We start from the raw sequence: 19041 nt of genomic DNA, 5'->3' as shown, positions 1-19041 counted from the left end.
TATACCAATTTTCCTGAAATTTGCTTTGTTCTTTTAACCATACCTCTTGGACTAAGGCCTGGGGTCCAGAGATCCCCCCAAATCACTTCAATAACCCATAGCCAACATTGATGCTTTTATCACAACAGAATATATAGAGTATAAGAATTGTTTTCAAACATTTAGGAAAATTGGGGGCACTCTAACATTACATCCAAAACAAAAAGAATATGTTAGCTGCCTTGTGAATGTGGGGCAGGGGATCCCAAGCAGGAAAGTATGTGTTACATAGGGCTATTTTAGAGCACCACATCCTTGGCAATGACAAAACCTCAGCGTGTGTTTCACGGCAGTTCTTTAAATTGAAGAAAGAGCAGGGATCAGTAACAAGGGGACCTACCTGGACCCTAGCACTGTCATTAATTATCTGGGGGACCTTGCACAGCTCATTTAAACTGTACCAGCCCCAGTTTCCTCACCTGTAGAGTAGAGGAGTTGAAAAAGATGGCAAACGCAGTTCGCTCTTGCTCTAAAATGTCACTACCTGATACTTATAGATTCAGTTACCACCGTCTTCATATGCAGAAGAAACCCTAAAGTTGAGGAGACCATCTTTTCATACAACTTTGTGCCATTTTCTTTTATGTGAATGCTAATGCAAACATCTCATTAAATTTGATCAAGACTGAGCCCAAAGCTCCACATCAGCAAAGGATAAGAAGAGCATTTTTTGTTTTCATTTCAAAAGTCTAGGTTTTCCTATGCACATTATACTGAAACTAACCAAGACTTCAGTTCAAAGAGCCAGTGCTTTTGGGGGGTTCAATGTTCAGAAGCTGCATTAATACTGACCATTTCCTGAGTTTAAATATGACTATGTTATCCCAAGTGGGTTATCTGTCTCTTTGAAGCCTTAATTAGTCTCAGAAAGAGAATTTATTACATTTCTCCTTTCACCACTCCAGCATACAGATATTTCCCCCAGCAGCCAATGGCAAAGGGATAAAGGGAAAAGCAGAGTCTAGTCCTGCTCCTCCCTTCCCACTGTCAGCTCCCTCTCTTCAGAGCCGTGACCAGCAGATATGGTCAAATGAGCAAAACAAATGAAAGAAAAACATGTATAGCATGATAGCAAAAAACAAGCAACAACATCAACAACAAAACTCCATATATAGTTGTATTTGTTGGCATTTGCATTTTCTCCACAGAAAAGAACATATAAAAATATAAATAGTCCTTAAACATACAAGATGGGTATGCTCACTCATCTGAAAGAAATGAAAATTAAAAGTGCTTTGAGATATTTTGCTCAACAAATCAGATTTATAAAGATTCCAAAGTCTGGTCATGCACCCTGTTAGCAAGGCTATGGGAAAGAGACCCGTTTTAGAGACAGTGAAATATAAATTGATACAAATTCTGTAGAGGCCAATTTGGCAATATCTATTAAAATTACAAATGTATATAACTTAGACCCAGAAATTCCACTTTTGAGAATTATCCTACACGTGAGATCATACAATCATATAGTTATTCACTATAGCATTGGTTGCCATAGCATAAAAAAGAGCACAAAATATCCATCAGTAGGGAACTGGTTAAATACATTATATAACATTCATACAATGGAATACTATGCAACTATATAAAAATAATGCAGAAACTCTACAGATTTGTATTGTTAAAACAGGGAGGGACAAGAATATCTATTTGTGTCTATTTGTATTTGCATAGAGAAGCTCTGGAAGGGTACCTAAGAAACTATATAATTAGTTACCTATGGAGGTTGGAGGACAGGCATGGGAGAAAAACTTCATTGTGTACCCTTTTTTTAATCTGTAGATTTTTAAATTTGTGAATATATACCTATCCAAAATTTTATTTTAAAATAATACTTTCTATTTTAAAAGCTAGGCTTAAAATAATAATTAAGTTAGTGGATGCTTAAATCAGTCAGTATTATTTAATAGTATCATATTTTTATTTCTTATAAATATAGGAAGACCTGCTAGTCTTTTCTTAGTTCTTGTGCACTACTGCCACCTAGTAGCAACATCCTGAATTGCAAGTACAGTTCATTTCCCCACCCCCCCACCCCCAAAGTATTAAACAGAGGAAATGTTGCTTCACTACTAATAATAGGTTTTTCATTTCAACACATTCACAAAGCATGATACTTTTTGTTCAGTTTTTATATTGACTTCTGAAATAAGAATGCAAGCAGCAATATAAATATGCCACAGAATTCATAGAACCTCAAAACAGAAAGGTAAGATTCTTGCAAAATAGCATTGGGATTTTTGCTTTAAGTGTTCAAATTGAATGATTCGACGTGTTGTGCTAAAGAGGGAATAAACATAATTCTCAAGAAAATAGGTACGTTAAGTCAAGTTGTCCAAACATTGTGTGGGACATAGGTGGGAATGTGCAAAGTGCTGAGGGAAATACAAAGAGGAAAATAGGAAATGAAGGGAATTTACATCACTCAAGATTTCAACTTTATGGAAGTCTAGGGATATCTATGCCTGTCTTTTAGGCGCTTCTGCCATTTTTCTCAAAATTAAATTAATTCCAATTTGCTTTCATTTTTTTTAAAGCCACATAGCTTAAAATCAAATGCTGCCTATCAAGACTTAGAACCTCTGGCCAGCCAAAGATGGATTGAATAAGAGAATGACTCTCTTGCTGACCTCAGTAGCCCCAGGGCTGCTCTGTGCTCTGGGTACAGTCTCTGAGACATGGACTTGGCCAGTGTACAGAGCCCACATACTAATAGCTTCAATGTGGACCTCTTGCCAACAGGAGAGGCACGTAGGATGGCGTGCCCGACTTTGGAGCTACCCTTCAAATGATACCAGTGGAAAAGAACAACTGGTGCCCAGATTTTCCCACCTGTCATCCTCAGCGAAATAATATAGCAGAGCTTACAGTGGGTCTAGCCTCCTGGGTGAGAGATGGTGTTATGTCTACAAATCAGCTCCCTCTTGGGCTGACCTTCTGCCTGGCAGAGGGTAAAGTGATGGTTTCTTGCAAAGTTATTCCACCAACAGGCTAAAACAAGTGGCATGTGCCAAGAATGGCTTTAATTTTGCCATGCTTGCCAGGTAAATGGGTGGTGCTCTAGTATTCAGACCCTCCCCCCACCTGCCCAGGCTTTTTTCAGTACTAATATATGCAGATATTGCCTCCTGTGGTTTCTTTCAATAAGTATTAATTCAACACATTCATTGAGCACCTGCTTTTGTTCTAGGAGATAAAAGTTAAGGATCAGGGTTAAAAATAAATTCTATCCTAATTCCCTCTTTCAGCTCATTGCATCCACCAGCAAAGAGTCTTGGCCTGTTGTTGTTTTCCAAGTTTATTCTGTGGACACATTGATAAACTCCCTTAACATCTAATTTGTGTCCAACATGCACTGCATCATTTCTAGAATATCAAATTAAGCAGATAAAATATAATAACACCGGAATGGCGTCAGTGTAACAGACAGAATTATTTGATATTTACTATAATTTAAAACAATCATATCAGGCATGAGTAAAGTAAAGATGACAGAACATAGAGCCTCTCTCAAAGGAATTGCCAAAAAAACCCCAAGATTTAAGTGTGAAAGAAAGGTTGCCACTAGATAACTCTTCATACTAGGATTAGAAAAGCAAGAAACTCAAGGTCTAATCAGGGATTATGAAATGCTAAGTAACCCCTTCTCAGGAACTCAAAGAATTCCAATTGGATCTAGTCAACTAGATGCCTTGGAGAATAAGTCAGATGTCTCTTCCCACTTAATTTATAAACTGTAAACAACATGTTGGACTCTATAAAGCATCCCATGCGCTCAATGAATGAGTTTTGACATTATTTTTATCAGACAGCACATTAGTAGCAGCCAAGAAGCCAAGTCTGGGCTGAGCCAAAGGCAGTAGTACTGACAATGAATGTTGCCAGGCCTCCAGCCTGCCAGCCCCAGGTAGCTCAAAGGAGGGGGAGCCACAAAATCAGTGTGTATGTGGCGGGGGAGCTGCTCCTGCCTCTGTTGTCTTATGGTGTCTACACTACAATCAGAAGTGAAGGAGCATGTGAGGCAGTACCTGCCCCAGTTGTGCCAACTTAGGAGACAAGGATGATTGAACAGCAGTCCTCCAGTCTGGTATAGGACTGTTCTCCCAACCTGCATTACTAGCCAAACATGGCTAAACTTAACAGTGATGGTGATGCAGGAAGAAAAAAGATGGGAGAAACAAAAGGAAAGGAGAAATATAGCTCAGAAAAAAGTAATAAATTATAATCTTGGGGTAAATAGGGGTGCAAAAAAGGACTGGGACTAGAAGTAATTTCTGGTGATGATCCTTGGATTGAATAAATTTACTGTCTGGGAAGGAACTGGTGTGGGAGGACTCAACCTCGAGATGCCTGAAACTTAAAATTTTGATTTTCAAGACATACAGAGGAACATTTCATTATTATCTAAACTCTCACTTATCTACAGCTTTCATCTTTCTCTCCCCAAATCGATTTCTAGACTACATTGTTAGTATCCCATCTCCAAGTGTTTTACACTCATTTGTCAGAAATATTAGATAACTATTTCACTACATTCTGAAACATAAATAGCACTCTATTGTTGCATGATCTGGTAGAAAGAAGGCTGATCTGAGGAGCCTCAAGCCTTGAGTCCTACCTTTCCATCATTGACTTTGCAATCTTCAACAAATCACTTGACTTCTCTGGGACTAGGGTTCCTTGTTTACAAAATGAATGGAATGGTCTAGATGCTTCTATAGTTCTATACATTTCTAACATTCTCTAACTATATCTAAGCTTCTCAGAGTATAGAACCTGCTTTATGGCTATATAGTCTCCAAAACAATGCTACAGAAAGAGTTCCTACCTTACCCAAGAAGTTAATGATTGTAAAAATGTTCAAACAAGTTCTAATGCAGCGCCTGAGGCAACACTGAAGGCCAAGCTATAAGAATTTGCCCCTTGGTGAGGTCATATTAGTGACCTGAAATAAAAATAGCACTTAAAACCAATATGATTCATAAATTAATATGTGGCTAATAACAGGAAGCAGTTAGTGAAGATATTTCACCAGTTCCCATTTCTCTTAAAGCTGTCTTAAAATGTGTAGTGCTTTTCCCCAGTACCTACCAAATGGGGAGAGAAGAAAGACAAATAGTAGTCAATCATGCTAGAATTAAACTTTTTTCATTTGATGATGATAATATATAGGCTGAGTTCAACACTCCTGTACATTCCTATGAATGAATCGTATTCCTAGACTGAGCTTGAGACACAAATCATCATCTGTGATGCTCTACTTCAGGATAGATGAGGAAAATTGATTAGAGTTGTCTTTTCTGCAGAGGTAGAATGAATAAGGCACTAGTGGTCAAGAGCAAGGCACTCTGCTAGGTGTGACACCTTTGTGCTAGGGGAGGTACATTTGTGAAATCCTGGGCTGGAACTTAGGTCTATGAGAGTTGCCCATTTTGTATCGCACTTGGATCTTGTGCTGAGCTTTTGTGGGCTTCTATAGTTTCTAAGGAAAGACTCACTCTGAGTTCTTAACAATTGACATAACTAACAGACTTTTAGAATACAAACCTTTCATAAATTGGAAATGACCAGGTCTGATTGCACATGTGTCAAAAAGCATGATACAGTTAAAGACTTTTCCTCCAGGAGTTTAGATTATTTTTGTAAATCTGCAAGCTGACTAAAAACTGTGACTGATATGGTGACAAGCTGTCAGAAAATGCTTAAGGGTGGCCTTTCTACGGTGTCACAAATCAACAATAGCCCTAAATATGGAGTCTTCTTCCATCCTTTCGTCAAAAAAATAATAAAAATAGGGGAGGGGGAAGCCACAGAAGTAAAAGAAGAGAAGGAGGAAAGATTATTTTTATTAAAAATGTTTTTTATTGATTTTTTTAGAGAGAGGGGAAAGGAGGAAAAGGAAGAGATAGATAGAAACATCTATGTGATGTAAGAGCAGCACATCAATCAGCTGCCTCCTGCATGCCCCCTGGGCATGTGCCCTGACCGGAATCAAACCAGCAACCTCTTGGTTCATGGGTCAATGCTCATCCACTGAGCCACACTGGCGGAGAAGAAAGATTATATTTGATGCTCAAAATCTGCCACTGCACTTTCAATTATTTCAAAGACACAATTTCAGATAGAAGAAGTTTCCTTTATTTCACCCACTTCCTCCTAGGAAGGGGGTTTCATGTGAGGAATGAGAAACATTCTAACCATTCATCTTTGTATAAAAACCATTTGGGGGAAAGAAAAGAGGAGAGTTCTGGGAACCCAAGGCAGGGACTGTCCTGCCAGAACACATGAATCCACTATCTCCCTGCGGAAAAGAAAAGGTGGCCAAGTGTTCTGGATACCCTGGCCTGATGCGATTTGACACCGGTTCTGCTACTGGACTGCTGGCTGTGGTATGGCCTTAAGAGAAGAGAGGTGACCAGTGTTAGCTCAGGGAACAGGCTCCCATTTACCATGGAGCCAAATGAGTATGTTGGCTTTTCTTCAAAGTCTCCAGCAAAGTGTTTCCAAAGCTTCATTTGAATCTCCTCACCCATAACAACATTGTGGAATAATGAGTAGTGATCTCACTTAACAGCTGTAGAGCCCTTAGTTAGAAATGGGGCATAAGCAATAGGACCAATGCAGTCTTTCTATTTCCCATTCATTTTGCTTTTCTTCCCAATGGTTGGATTTGAATACTGAACTCAATCTTATTGCAATCAGAAACAGTTGTAGATGCAGACCTATGTCAAAAGAGTAAGGTTAAAATAATAGCACATAAAAATATGTTTTCCTATATTGCTAATAACTCTGAACTTCTTAGGTTGTTGGCTTTCTGTTTATATCTTGCTTTGCTTAAACCACGCACACTAAAGCTTTCGGTTTGATTGGTAGTTCTCCTGCAACAATTCTATTCTGCTGCCTTTAGATTTCAAAGCTCAAAACATTTTAAATTCTGAAAAGGAGTAATTTCTCATAATTTGGGGGGAAATCACAAAATGTAACAAGTCCTAAAACATTGCCTTGTGTTTGAAAGAAAAATTGAACTTTGATTAAGGATTTGATTTATTTGATTCTTCCCATCCATTAAATAGGCATTTGTGTGCCGACATTTTACTTAGAGTTGAAGATGGAGGATATCTTTTTCACTTGAAGAGTGGACATCCTTTTCTAAAGTCAAGTAAAGAAGGCAACTTCAGAGTTCAAACTCTTCCTGGGAGGGAGTACGTGAAATTAAGGGAAGCTATCCTTTCTGAAATTGTGCTATTTGAAAATCTGTTGTGGAAAAGTTTGAACATCAAAAATAATCCTTTCCCTCTGTTTTGTTACTTCTCCCATGACCTGCTTTCTTATTTTTATTCCCTATTGATGAAAGAATGGAAAGAGACTCCATGTTTAAGGCTATTGTTGGTTTGTGACACTGCAGAAAGGTCACCCCTGAGCATTTTCTGACAGCTCATCAACTTTCTTAAATGTATTAACCTGCTGCCCTTTCATTTTTGAAGGATATTGCAATTGGTTGGATCACAGCTTAAAAGAAAAAGTTGGGATTTAGCCAATCCCCTTGGAAGAGAGAAAATTACATGAAAAATTCTTAGCTTTTGTAGAAAAACAAAAAGGAAAATGTATCTAAATTGTATAGAACTGAGTTTAATGTTCATGTGCAGATTTGGACAGGAGGGTGAAATGGACCCCGATTGGATGAATTCCTGATTATAAGCACTGGGGATATATCGTCAACTGAAGTTACCCACTTTTTGAATTTTCTGAGTCAGCACTCTTTCTAACAAGAAAGCAGTTGTTTCAGACTTTGAACCCTATCCAGGGTGTTAGGTTCTGACTATTGAAAATGGGTCTAGGGGGTGTGACTCTCAGCAATATATGCTCATCCATCAGACTCTGATGAAGGGGACAGTAAGCATGAATGCTACCAAGCAAACTATTGGCAGGCATACACACACAAAAGCTTTGCAGATGTGAGGGCAGTTGGCACCACAAAATAATGCCATCGGCACAATCTTCCTAAAAAACTCAAATGTGTGGGCATGTGAATTTGCCACATGCAACCTGCGCAGACAAACCAGCATTCATTTCAGTACCAGCTTCTCCCACCCTGCTGTAAACACATAGGGGTTTCAGCAGGATTCCCCACTCTTTGTTTTCTGTTGGAATAAAACATAGAGGTTCATGTTTGCTGATCTGATGGGTGAGGAGTGGGTACTACCAGCTGGAATGTTGCCACTGGCAGGGGCAGACAGGAAAATAAGAATGCTCTTAATGTCCTCCCAAAGAAAACCTTTGATGGACAAAAGAGTGGTTGTATTTTTACCCTCTCTCTTCATGCTGCCAGGCGTCTTTAAATAGATCCTCTAGCCTAGGGACTTGTATGGAATAATTCATATTAAAATCCAAGAAGTGGCAGAGGAGGGGAGTTGGTTCTCTTTTCTCTTTCTTTTCTCCTCCCCCCCCCCCTTCTTGTCAAGCTAAGAGGAAAAGACTCATTTTAATTCAGCTGTGTTAATTTTTTTCTTTGGGGCCTTTTAATGAACTTTAGCTAATTCAGAAAGACTACCAAAGCCCCCAGGAAAAGAAAAGGAATAGGAAGCTGCATTGTAGATTGCTGTTTAATACCTTTTGGTACCAAGGACATTAGCAGAATCTTTGAGGGATGCTGCACAGAGCGGATTATTTGAGGCTCTTAAATGTGAATGTCTAATCGAAAAGTCCAGTTTTTTTCCATTTGCAACTCATAAACGCATCTGTTGTTCTGTGTTAAGAGAAGGGAAAAACAAAATAAAACAGAACCCCGTCTCCACAATCCCATGCATCTTTAGTTCAGCTCAACCCGGGATCCATTCCCCCTTCTCCCTTTCACAGAATGGGTTTCATAAAGACATTCAGGACCATGCTAACTAAATTAAAAGTTCTGTCTCTCCTTCTTTTTCCTTGAGATGAGGAGAATGTGGGAAGGACAGAGAAAGGGGGGCAGGGCAGAGCAGGGCCCAAGAATCCAGGGAGCTTTGTTTCAAGTCACTTGTCTCTCCCTCTGAAAGAGAGAATAACTACATTTCTCTTAATGTAGGCCGAAGTGCACCCAGGCGTTCCCATAGCACTCCCACCCCCAGCCCTTTGCCAGAGATGTGCGGGTCACTGTGATGGTATGCTTATCTCTGCCAGCCCGGGTCACTCCAGCCCTGCTCTCAGCAGCCTAAAGGGCAGCCGAGCCATGTGGCTGCTTCTCTCTGTGAGTGGGTTCAGGCTCAAGGCTCCAAAAGCCCCCCGATGCTATCAGCCCTGCAGAGCTGCTGCCAAGAATGACATCCTGGGAATACTATGGAGATGGGGAGACCTCAAGGAACAGGACCCAGGCTGTCAGGAAGGGCAGAGCAAAGGGCAAGCTCACAATGGAAGGAGCTCAGGCAAAGGGAAAAGGGGGCGGGGTGGGAGTGGTGGAGAGCAAAAGAAAGAAAAGCCACATGCCACCCAGGAAGATTCCAGGGCGGGCTGGAGGAGGTGGTGGAGGAAGCACTTGCAGGAAACAAGTGCCCAGACATGGCACTGCCAGTCTAGCTGGATTCTTTTCTGAATTAGATTATGCGAAAGAAAGAGAGGAAATATATAGCCTGCCAGCTGTTCAAAGGCTTACAACCTTGCTTTTATTGTCCGGGTAAGTTGGTGAGGTGGGGCATCAGAGGAATTCCAAACATACCATCCCAGAGAAATTTTAATATGTTGCACAGTGTCATACACGAAGAGGAAATGACAGCTGATCACAGCCATGGCAGGCCACAGAAATCTGGGTCCTGGAGCTCACCCACCCTCGCATTACCCACCTTCCTTCTGCTTTAGTACTTCTCAGTCCTTCCACCTGCCTCCCCATCCCTTCAGCTCCCACTGGCCCAGCCAGGGGGTCTGGACAAAATAGCACTAACTGACTCATGGGAAGAGGTGAGGATGGGCTGGAAGGCCGCTGGCCAAGAAGCTGAGGGATGGCTAGGGTGAGTCAGGCACTCCAGGGAATCAGAGGTATTTAATCCAATCACAGGGGGTGGGGATGATTATCTGTATCTGCTGATAAGGACCAAATCAAGGACCCTGGTGATGCTGTCTTCAGGTTTTTTTCCCAGTAACCTACCCATGTCAGAAAACATGAGAGTGGATTATTTAAAAGCAACACTATGTGGGTTTGGAGAACAACTTCTGGCAATTTCTCCCCAGGGGCCTCTTGAATTTAGGCCAGGCCCAGAGGTCATTGGTTTGGATCCTAGGGGTAGGACAAATAATGGGAGATAGTGACTGCATCTTCCTCTGTACATGTTTCTTATTCAGTGATTCATCAAGTAGCCCTCATGTCAGCTTCTGAGTAGGTGATGCACAACCATCCGAGATAAACACAGCACGTGGTCCTTTATTTAAACAGTGATCAAGGGAGCAGAGAAGGGTTTAACTGCCCTTTTCCCAGGTTTCTTCTACCTAGGCAGGAAAGATACAGGCCATCACAGCTACACAAGTGACGTGAACCCAGAATCCAGTGATAAAGGCCTAACAGGAACGCCTTAATCATAAATGGTAAGAAAACTCATTGATAAGTGGCAATCATTTCAAGTAAATCTGAATAGTAGCAGATTTTTCAAATGATTCCTTGTAATAAGGAAGTCATTGCCCAGTTTACCCACTGGCATGGGACAATGTCGCATCCACCTTTGCATTCATCAGGATTGGAATAATTCATTAGAAGAATGAAGGAATGAATAATTAACCAATAAGAATAATAGTACTTGAATTGTGAGTTATTGAAATGGAGGAAAATTGCCAGCCACCATAATTCTGAGAATCTCACCACATTTTTCAAGGACCCAGGAAAATAAATGAGTTGGAAATTGTTAAATGTATTAAAAATATTAATTTTCTCCTTGTCATTGGAATTCAAATTCAAATTGAAAACTACACAGGCATGTTTCCATCTGTGGGTGTCAACTGCTCAGTACAGAGTCATCAAGAAGGCCTCAATCAGTTTTCCCTTTACCTGAACTAAATGCATTTTAAAGTATATGACTCAAAGCATTGCTTTGTGTTCAGACACTCTTATGTAACAATCCTGAATAATAGTCTAAGAAAATTGTTGTGATTCAGCTAAATTCCTTGTTAACAGCAGCAGTTTTTAAAAATCACCATTAAAGTGTGTAGCAATAGAATCCATACCATGATTAAAGGCTTTCTCAAACAGAGAGCATCTCAGACTTGTAAATTAACTCATTGAAAAGCCAGATTTTCTTTTAATAAAACCTGATAGGCTCGTTATTAGAGAAAATCAGAAAGCTTCCCAATGTCTCTGCTCCACAAGGAAAACTGGTCGGTAGAATCCTAAAGTTACTTTTAGAAGTCAAACTGGTGAGAAGAAAATGGGCAGATATTTGCATTTGATCTAAAGACACAATCAAGAAACGTAATGCAGTCCCCCCCACCCTGCTATATTTGGCTGACACCCACAACCAACACTGCATTTTAGGCATCTCTATATTTTCAAATGCACCTGATATTTAATATTATGTGTTGGAGCAACTGGACAATGCCAGATCATTGTAATTAAAATTCACTAATATTTGGGAGGAAAAGAGACATGTTTCATAGCATCCATATTTGTTATTAATGACAGTTGCAAAGCATAGAACCTGGGACTCTCATCTTGCCAAATAGCTTCCTTTCCTGCACCTGAATCTCAGTACAGAGGGGAGGCTGCCTCTCTCACGCAGGTTTATCTGGGCTCCTTGATTACAATGAGCTTCATTTACAGGGCATTCTGAGTCATTAACATTCTGTACACAGTCAAACTTCCCGTCCCCCAAGAAAGAGTTATGCACAGGCCTACTACAGCCCAATTGTTCACTTAAACAGAGAACTTGCATTCAGGAGATTGAAAGAACCCTTCAAATATTCCTCAGGTGAGTCATTCCTATAGGTCCTGGTCCCTATGCTGGTGAGAGCATCCTTTCTCGGTCACTGCTTAGACAGTGCAGCATCGGTCCTGCTAAAAATAACCCTTTGCAATAAGGCCAAGTCAAACAGCATGCATTTCCTCGGAATTTTTGCCCTATCAAAATCATATAGTAAATCCATCCTCCTTTCTCCACAGTGCTCCTGACTGCATCTATGGAAGCAAAGCCTTTGCAGTTTGGGAGAAGAGTGCAACGGATTCCTGCAAATCATGACACAGAAAGCTAGAAATAAATGTTGCCTATTGTTTGAAGTCATTCTAAGCACTCCGGCAGAGCCCTGGCAGATCAGCAGCATACATAAGTAGTAATAAAAGTAAACAGTGCACTTTTAAACTCGAAGGCTTGCCTTCGTTAATAGTGCCCCATTGTAAGAGGGATGAGGGTAGTGGGGAAGATACTGGGGAATCCGGAATCCATGTCTGCGACTTGCTGCTTCTCAGTCTCCTTTCACAGGGTCAAATATAAAAACCATTACAAAGTTCCATCCAACTACGCAGAGAGTTTGAAAATTAAATCTGTTTAAGTCAAAGCAAGAGAGATTTTCCAGCCTCTCTGTGAGGCTCCCCTGTTCTGTCACAGACTTCAAAGACCCGTTCATTTAAAAAACACAATGCTAGCATGCTACAGAATAATGCAAATTAAATTAATGCAAATTTAAGTGGCATTTAAAGGCTGTCTCTTTGTCGGAGAGGAGGATGAAATGCTCGGTTTGGAAAGAGTCATTTTCTAGGCAAGCCGTCGGCGCTTGTTTTCCTGCTTACCTTGGGGGAAACGCAGGGCTCCCTTCTTCTCAGACTTTTCTGAGAGCTAGAAAGAGGTCCTGTTACTTCCAAATGCTTTTGTTCTTCTGTCCCTCTGTCACATGGCTTGCCTTTTATATTTGCAACACACAAAAGTTAGGACTGTTGTTTAAGCGACACAGGGAGAGGGAGAGAGGGAGAGAGAGAGGGAAAGAGAGAGAGAGAATGTCAAATGGAAAAGTGCCATTGCAGTCATATATCAATCAGGCGTGCGGCCGCAGCAGCGCACTAGCAAATGGAAATGCCAGGGAAATGTGAGGCGCTGGTTATCTGGGACTCAGCCGCTGCCCACCGCTCGGCTCTCTTCCACGGAGCATCTTGCGATGGGAACAACAGAGAAGAAGAAGGGCAAGGAAGTTCCCCCCTTTTTAGGGGGAGGGAGGCATTATGGAAATATTATGGGGATAAATGAATATTCTGGATTTAATTCATGGGAGAGCATGTGCCTGCCATAAAGATGTGCAGTCTGCAATAAAGACACGTAGGTTCAGAAACACAAAGACAGAATGGCATGCTGTTTAACGATGCAGCAGCTGATTAGGATAAAGTTGAAATTCTAAGTGAGAGAAAAGGATGGGAATGAGAACTACTTTTCAGGCGACACTGTTGAAGCAAGTGCAAAACTCTGCCCTATTTTATCATGATGTGTGTGGGTGGTGAAAGCTGTTCACCCATTAAATGATTTTTAGCAGTGCATCCATTATTAAATCCACAATGGCACTTTAATAAGCACCTTCATTTGCATCATCTAGAATAAAACTTTAGATCTGATTTAGAAACAATGAGAAAGTGTAATCTTTGACTCCTCGAGATATGTGAGTGTGAGACTAACAGGTAAGGCCAACTGACTACACTACAATTAGTAGGAAAATGGCAAAGGTGACTGTGTGTGTGGGTTAAGCACTTGCTAGCTAGATAATAGCTATGAGCTGTGGGAATACAAAGGGAAATATTTCACAATTCTTTCCCTTAAAAAGCTTAAAATTAAGACAAAAAAAATCAGCAATTTTTGTGAAAAACACAAAGTACCATTAATCCATTTATAAATTTTTATGTCAAATGGATCCAGCTCCAGAATAATGTTTTTATTAACTCCAATGAAGAATTAAACTGAGACTATTAAAAATGGTATTTCAGTGGAGAGTAAATATCATAACACTTAAAAACAAATTTCTCTTGGGAGTCCCATTAATTGTTGAAGCTGAAACATTCATGTTCAGCTGTATCACATCATTTATTATTTATTAATAGATATATAATCACATTATTACTTTTCTGCAGAATCTTTACTCCACCCTTTAACAAGAAGCCCCTTTTCTTTTGCTCTACCAGTGAAATCCTGTCTACCTGTGACCAGCCAGCCACAAACATAATCCACTTACATGGGATAAGGGATAAATGACAAATTCAAAGACCTGAAAGAAAACCTGGCAGTTGGCCCATAATGATACTGGCTAAATGTCTTAAAAGAAGAAGATCAAAAAGCAAATGGAAATTCAGCCTTAAAAATGGAAATAATCTGAAAGGGGAAATGACTTGTAGCTGAGTAAGAGTCATGGAAATAGTCATGAACACATTTTCTGGCTCAATTTTGTGGTTCAGATTGGGAGGGAGGATAAACTCTTTGGGTACCAACATTTTCAAATATCAGAGCTTGACTTCCATCCACCTTTTCATTCTTTCTACTAATTAATTTATGGCTTTTCCTTTGGGTTCTCAGAGTCACTCTATCTGCTCTGAAGTAACATGAAAAGGTATGGTTCTTTCTGGTTGGAATTTTCCAGCCTTCTACAATCTGAGCTTCTGCAAGAGCATCACAAAAAGTGTAAAGATTGCAAACACATTGACTGCTTGGCTACAGAAGACAGGCTCTCTCCCAGATGGAGCCCCACTGCTTCCTCCAGCCGTTATTCTGTCAGGGGTGGCAAAGAATACCATCTGCTGCCCCTTTCAAGAGGGAGGTTTTGACTCCACCCGTTGGGCTCCAAAGGATCCATTTCTGAGCGTATCAATAGGAATCTGGCAACAGCAACTCTTTTCATCACATTATCGTGCTTTATAGAAAGGTCACTGAACCATGGGTGGTTACTTTACTGGCCATCATTAATGTATCTGAGAAAGAAGGGCTCTCTTGAAAGTTCTATCTACACAAAAAGGGATGGAAATGCTACTGCTGTTATTTCATATGCACTCAGAGTGGGAAAAGTTTGGAGAAGGAGATGTCTATCATCTGGTAGTTTTAAAGTCGCCTCTCTCTTTCTTGGTGGCTCTACTGATTATTTACAGGAAGCATGGGTAATCCCAAGGCAGGTGGGAGGAAGGATCTGCAGATTTTTCCTCTCCCCTCCTCAAAGGAGCTGGAGAGATACGTGTAACCAAGCCTGGCTCACCAGATATGCCATCCAGGAGAAGTGGCCAAGCCATGCAGACATTCAGAGCTTATTTCCTACAGTCACACTGGAACTGTGAGCCCAGGGGTTACAGCAGCCAGTGCTGGAGGCAACTGAGCCCACTCCTGTGACAGTGGGCGATCTGGAAACACAGGGACTATTTATGACAGCATCCTTAGTAATGTGATCATTTTGACTGCATCTGTGTTTGCTACAATTTTATGAGCCTGGAGCTCTAGCTTTCCTGGTAATTCTGTGAACTGGCCCCATCACCACACCTACCAAAATCCTGCCAATTAAGTCATTTCTGCTTTAATTAGCTAGAGAGAGTTTTTGAGGTTGGCAGCCAGGAGTTCTGACCTGAACATTGGATTTTCTAAAAACTAGGCAAACTGAAATCATTAACATACAAATGGAAATCTAGCCTAGCCTCTATTTCCTCCTAGCTACTTTATCAAACAGATGGCTTCAGATTCATTGCCAGTTTGTTATAGTCTCTGCTCTAACATTTTGAAAGTAGAAAATTCCTATGTAAATATATGACATATCTATCTATCTATTATATATATATATATATATATATATATATATATATATATATAATCAGGATTATGCATTAAAAGCCAATAACATTTGCCATCATATCTACATGGATACAGTAATGTGTGTGTGTGTGTGTGTGTGTGTGTGTGTGTGTGTGTGTGCAAAATCCCAACATACCATCATGGTCTGCTGGGCATGATTTATAATTATCTTTGAGATTGCAAATCATTATCATCCACATAAATATGATAGTATTAATTCAAAAATACCTGTAACTAATGATAGCAGCTATTTAATATGTGTTTACTCTCTGCTGAGCTCTGTGGCAAATATTCTATATGCATTATCTCTTTTAGAGACAGACACAATAGTCCTACCTATAAGATAGATACTATTTATTATTCTTTATTTTATAAAAAGATAAACTGGGGCTCTGAGAGGATAGGTGATTTCCCTGTGGTTGACAGCAAGAAAATAGCAAATATGAGCTCTGGAGTTCCTGTTTCTAAAAGGCCAGGGCTTAGCCACTATACCTTGCTGCCCTCATTCAACAAAAATTCACTGAGCAATGCTTTTATAATAATGCTGTTATTTATGAGGAATACAAATAAAAATAGGACTTAGATGAGAATATTCTCCACATCATATGTCATCAGGGAAATGCAAATGAAAATAACAATGAGGTACCACTACACACCTGTTAGAATGGTCACAATCCAGAACACTGAAAACCCCAAATACTGGCAATGATGTAGAGCAACAAGAACTCTCACTCATTATGAGTGGGAATGGAAAATGGTACAGCCGCTCTGGAAGACAATGTGTTAGTTTCTTACAAAACTAAATATACTCTACCATATTACCCAGAAATTGTGCTCCTTGCTATTTACCTAACGAAGCTGAAACTTAAGTCCACACAAAATCCTGCACGTGAGTGTTTATAGCAGCTTTATTTTTTTATTTTTTGTCAATCCTCACCCAAGGATATTTTTTCCATTGACTTTTTAGAGAGAGAGGAAGAGAGGGAGAGGGAGAGAAAAAGAGACGCATTGATGTGAGAGAGACACATGCGATTGCTTGCCTCCCAGACAGAACCTGCAATGGAGGTACATGCCCTTCCTTGACTGTAATTGAACCTACTAACCTTCAGTCTTCAGTCTGACACTCTACCCACTGAGCCAAACTGGCAAGGGTTATAGCAGCTTTATTATAAATCTTGGAGATAACCAATATTTCCTTTAGTAGATTAATGGATAAATAAACTGTGGTACATCCAGACAATGGAACATTATTAAGCACTGAAAAGAGCTATCAAGCCATGAAAAGACATGGAGGACTCTTAAATGTACATTACTTTTATATAGGGTGGAGCAAAAGTAGGTTTACAGTTGGTGAGTGTGAGAAACACAGTTTATTCTTGTTATTTGTTAATTGTTGTATTATTTTCCATATGAACAACTGTAAACCTACTTTTGCCCCCACCCTATTTGCCAATTATACCTCAATAAAGCTGAATCCTACCTAATAAAATGGTAATATGTAAATTACCATCACTCTGCTACACCCACGATTGGGCCAGTGGGAGGCGCAGGGGTGGGACTCGGGGTGGCCGGGGTAGCTGATTGGGCCAGTGGGATGCTGAGCTCACATCGCCAGCAGCGGAGCAAGCTCAGCATCTGTGCCATGGCTGTGCTGTGGAACAGAAGGGGCCTCTGGGGCAGCGAGCTCACGTCCCACCTTGGACCATCAAAAGCGGGGGAGCTGGGTGCCTGTCGACTCTTGCACCAGGCTTTTCAGAAGCCTCTGTTGAGCCGGAGGCTTCTGAAAGGCCTGGTGCACCAGCGGACAGGCACCCAGCTCCACCACAATTGAAAGTGAAAGCGTGTAGGGGACTCTACACGTGCATATTCAATCATGCACTGGGCCTCTAGTTTTTAAATTAATATTACAAAGTGAAAGAAACCAATCTGAAAAGAATATATACTGTATGATTCTCACTATATAAAATTCTTGTAAAGGCAAAACTATGGAGATAGTAAAAAAAAATAGTGGTTGCCAAGGGTTGGGGTGGATGGAGAATAGATGAATAGACATAGCACAGAGGATTTTTAGGGCAATGAAACTACTCTGTTTGATACTATAATGATAGATTCATGTCATTATACATTTGTCCAAAACCTTAGAATGTACCATACCAAGAGTGAACCCTAATGTAAACTATGGACTTTGGGTGAAAATTGTGTCAGTATTGGTTCATTAATTGTAACAAATGTACCACTTTGATGTAGGATATTGAACTTAGGGGATGCTGTGCATGTGCTGAAATAAACAAAATATGGGAACTCTATATTTTCCACTCAATTTTTCAGTGAACTTAAAATTACTCTAAAAAATAAAGTCTGGTTTTAAAAAACAACAACAACATGGCACACTCCCTTCTCCCCACCCCCAAAATATTACCTGACTCAGGAGACAGCCTCAGGAATAAAGAAGAAAAAAAAACATCTCCCCCGGCAATTCCAAAGCATAGCTAGACTTAAGAATACTTATTTAGCTATTATAAAACTATCTGGTCAATCAATTCAAGAAATAATTTCATAATGTAAATTCAAGCTAAGTAACTACTAGATATGTGCTGATTTTAGTGAATAATATTTTTGGCAACTTTTCCACCATTTTATGTGCATCTTCAAAGTATTGAGAAAACATCTTTGTCTTACAACATACTGTACATCTCATCAAAGGCATAAATCAGTACAATCTTTGGTTCATAAAAAGATGATGAAAAAAAGAGACTCTCAGCTCTAAATTTAAGCACCTTTTGAACTTTATAAAAACCACTTTAAGGACAAAATTGTTAGTATAGTAGAAAAATTAAGATTTTTATCTGGACCTTTTTAAAAAAATACATTCTTCTGTGCATGAGTTACTGCATAAAGATAATGAAAAAATATTTTATACACAAAATTAAAAATACAAGGATTTAAAGCAATCTGAAGAACATTTGAGAAAAAAATAACATATTTAAGGAGGTAACAAATCCTTTAACAATATGTATCATCTTGTCTCTAAACTTAACCCTTCCTTAATTAGGTGAGAAATAGGGCTATTAAAATCATCACTTGATACTCTGCCAAACTTCTAGAGATGCTCCATGCTAGAGGTAAGGGACCCAATGTTCATTTTATATCAAAGGTCTTATTCCTTACCCCACAGGACATCTCAATAGTATCTGACATAAATGAGTAACTCTTCCTTAAAAATTCTTTCTTCCTTTAGGGTTCATTATGTTAT

Source organism: Eptesicus fuscus, chromosome 1 (genome assembly GCF_027574615.1).
Source record: "Eptesicus fuscus isolate TK198812 chromosome 1, DD_ASM_mEF_20220401, whole genome shotgun sequence".
Lineage (NCBI taxonomy): Eukaryota > Metazoa > Chordata > Mammalia > Chiroptera > Vespertilionidae > Eptesicus > Eptesicus fuscus.
This window is presented reverse-complemented; position numbering follows the sequence as displayed.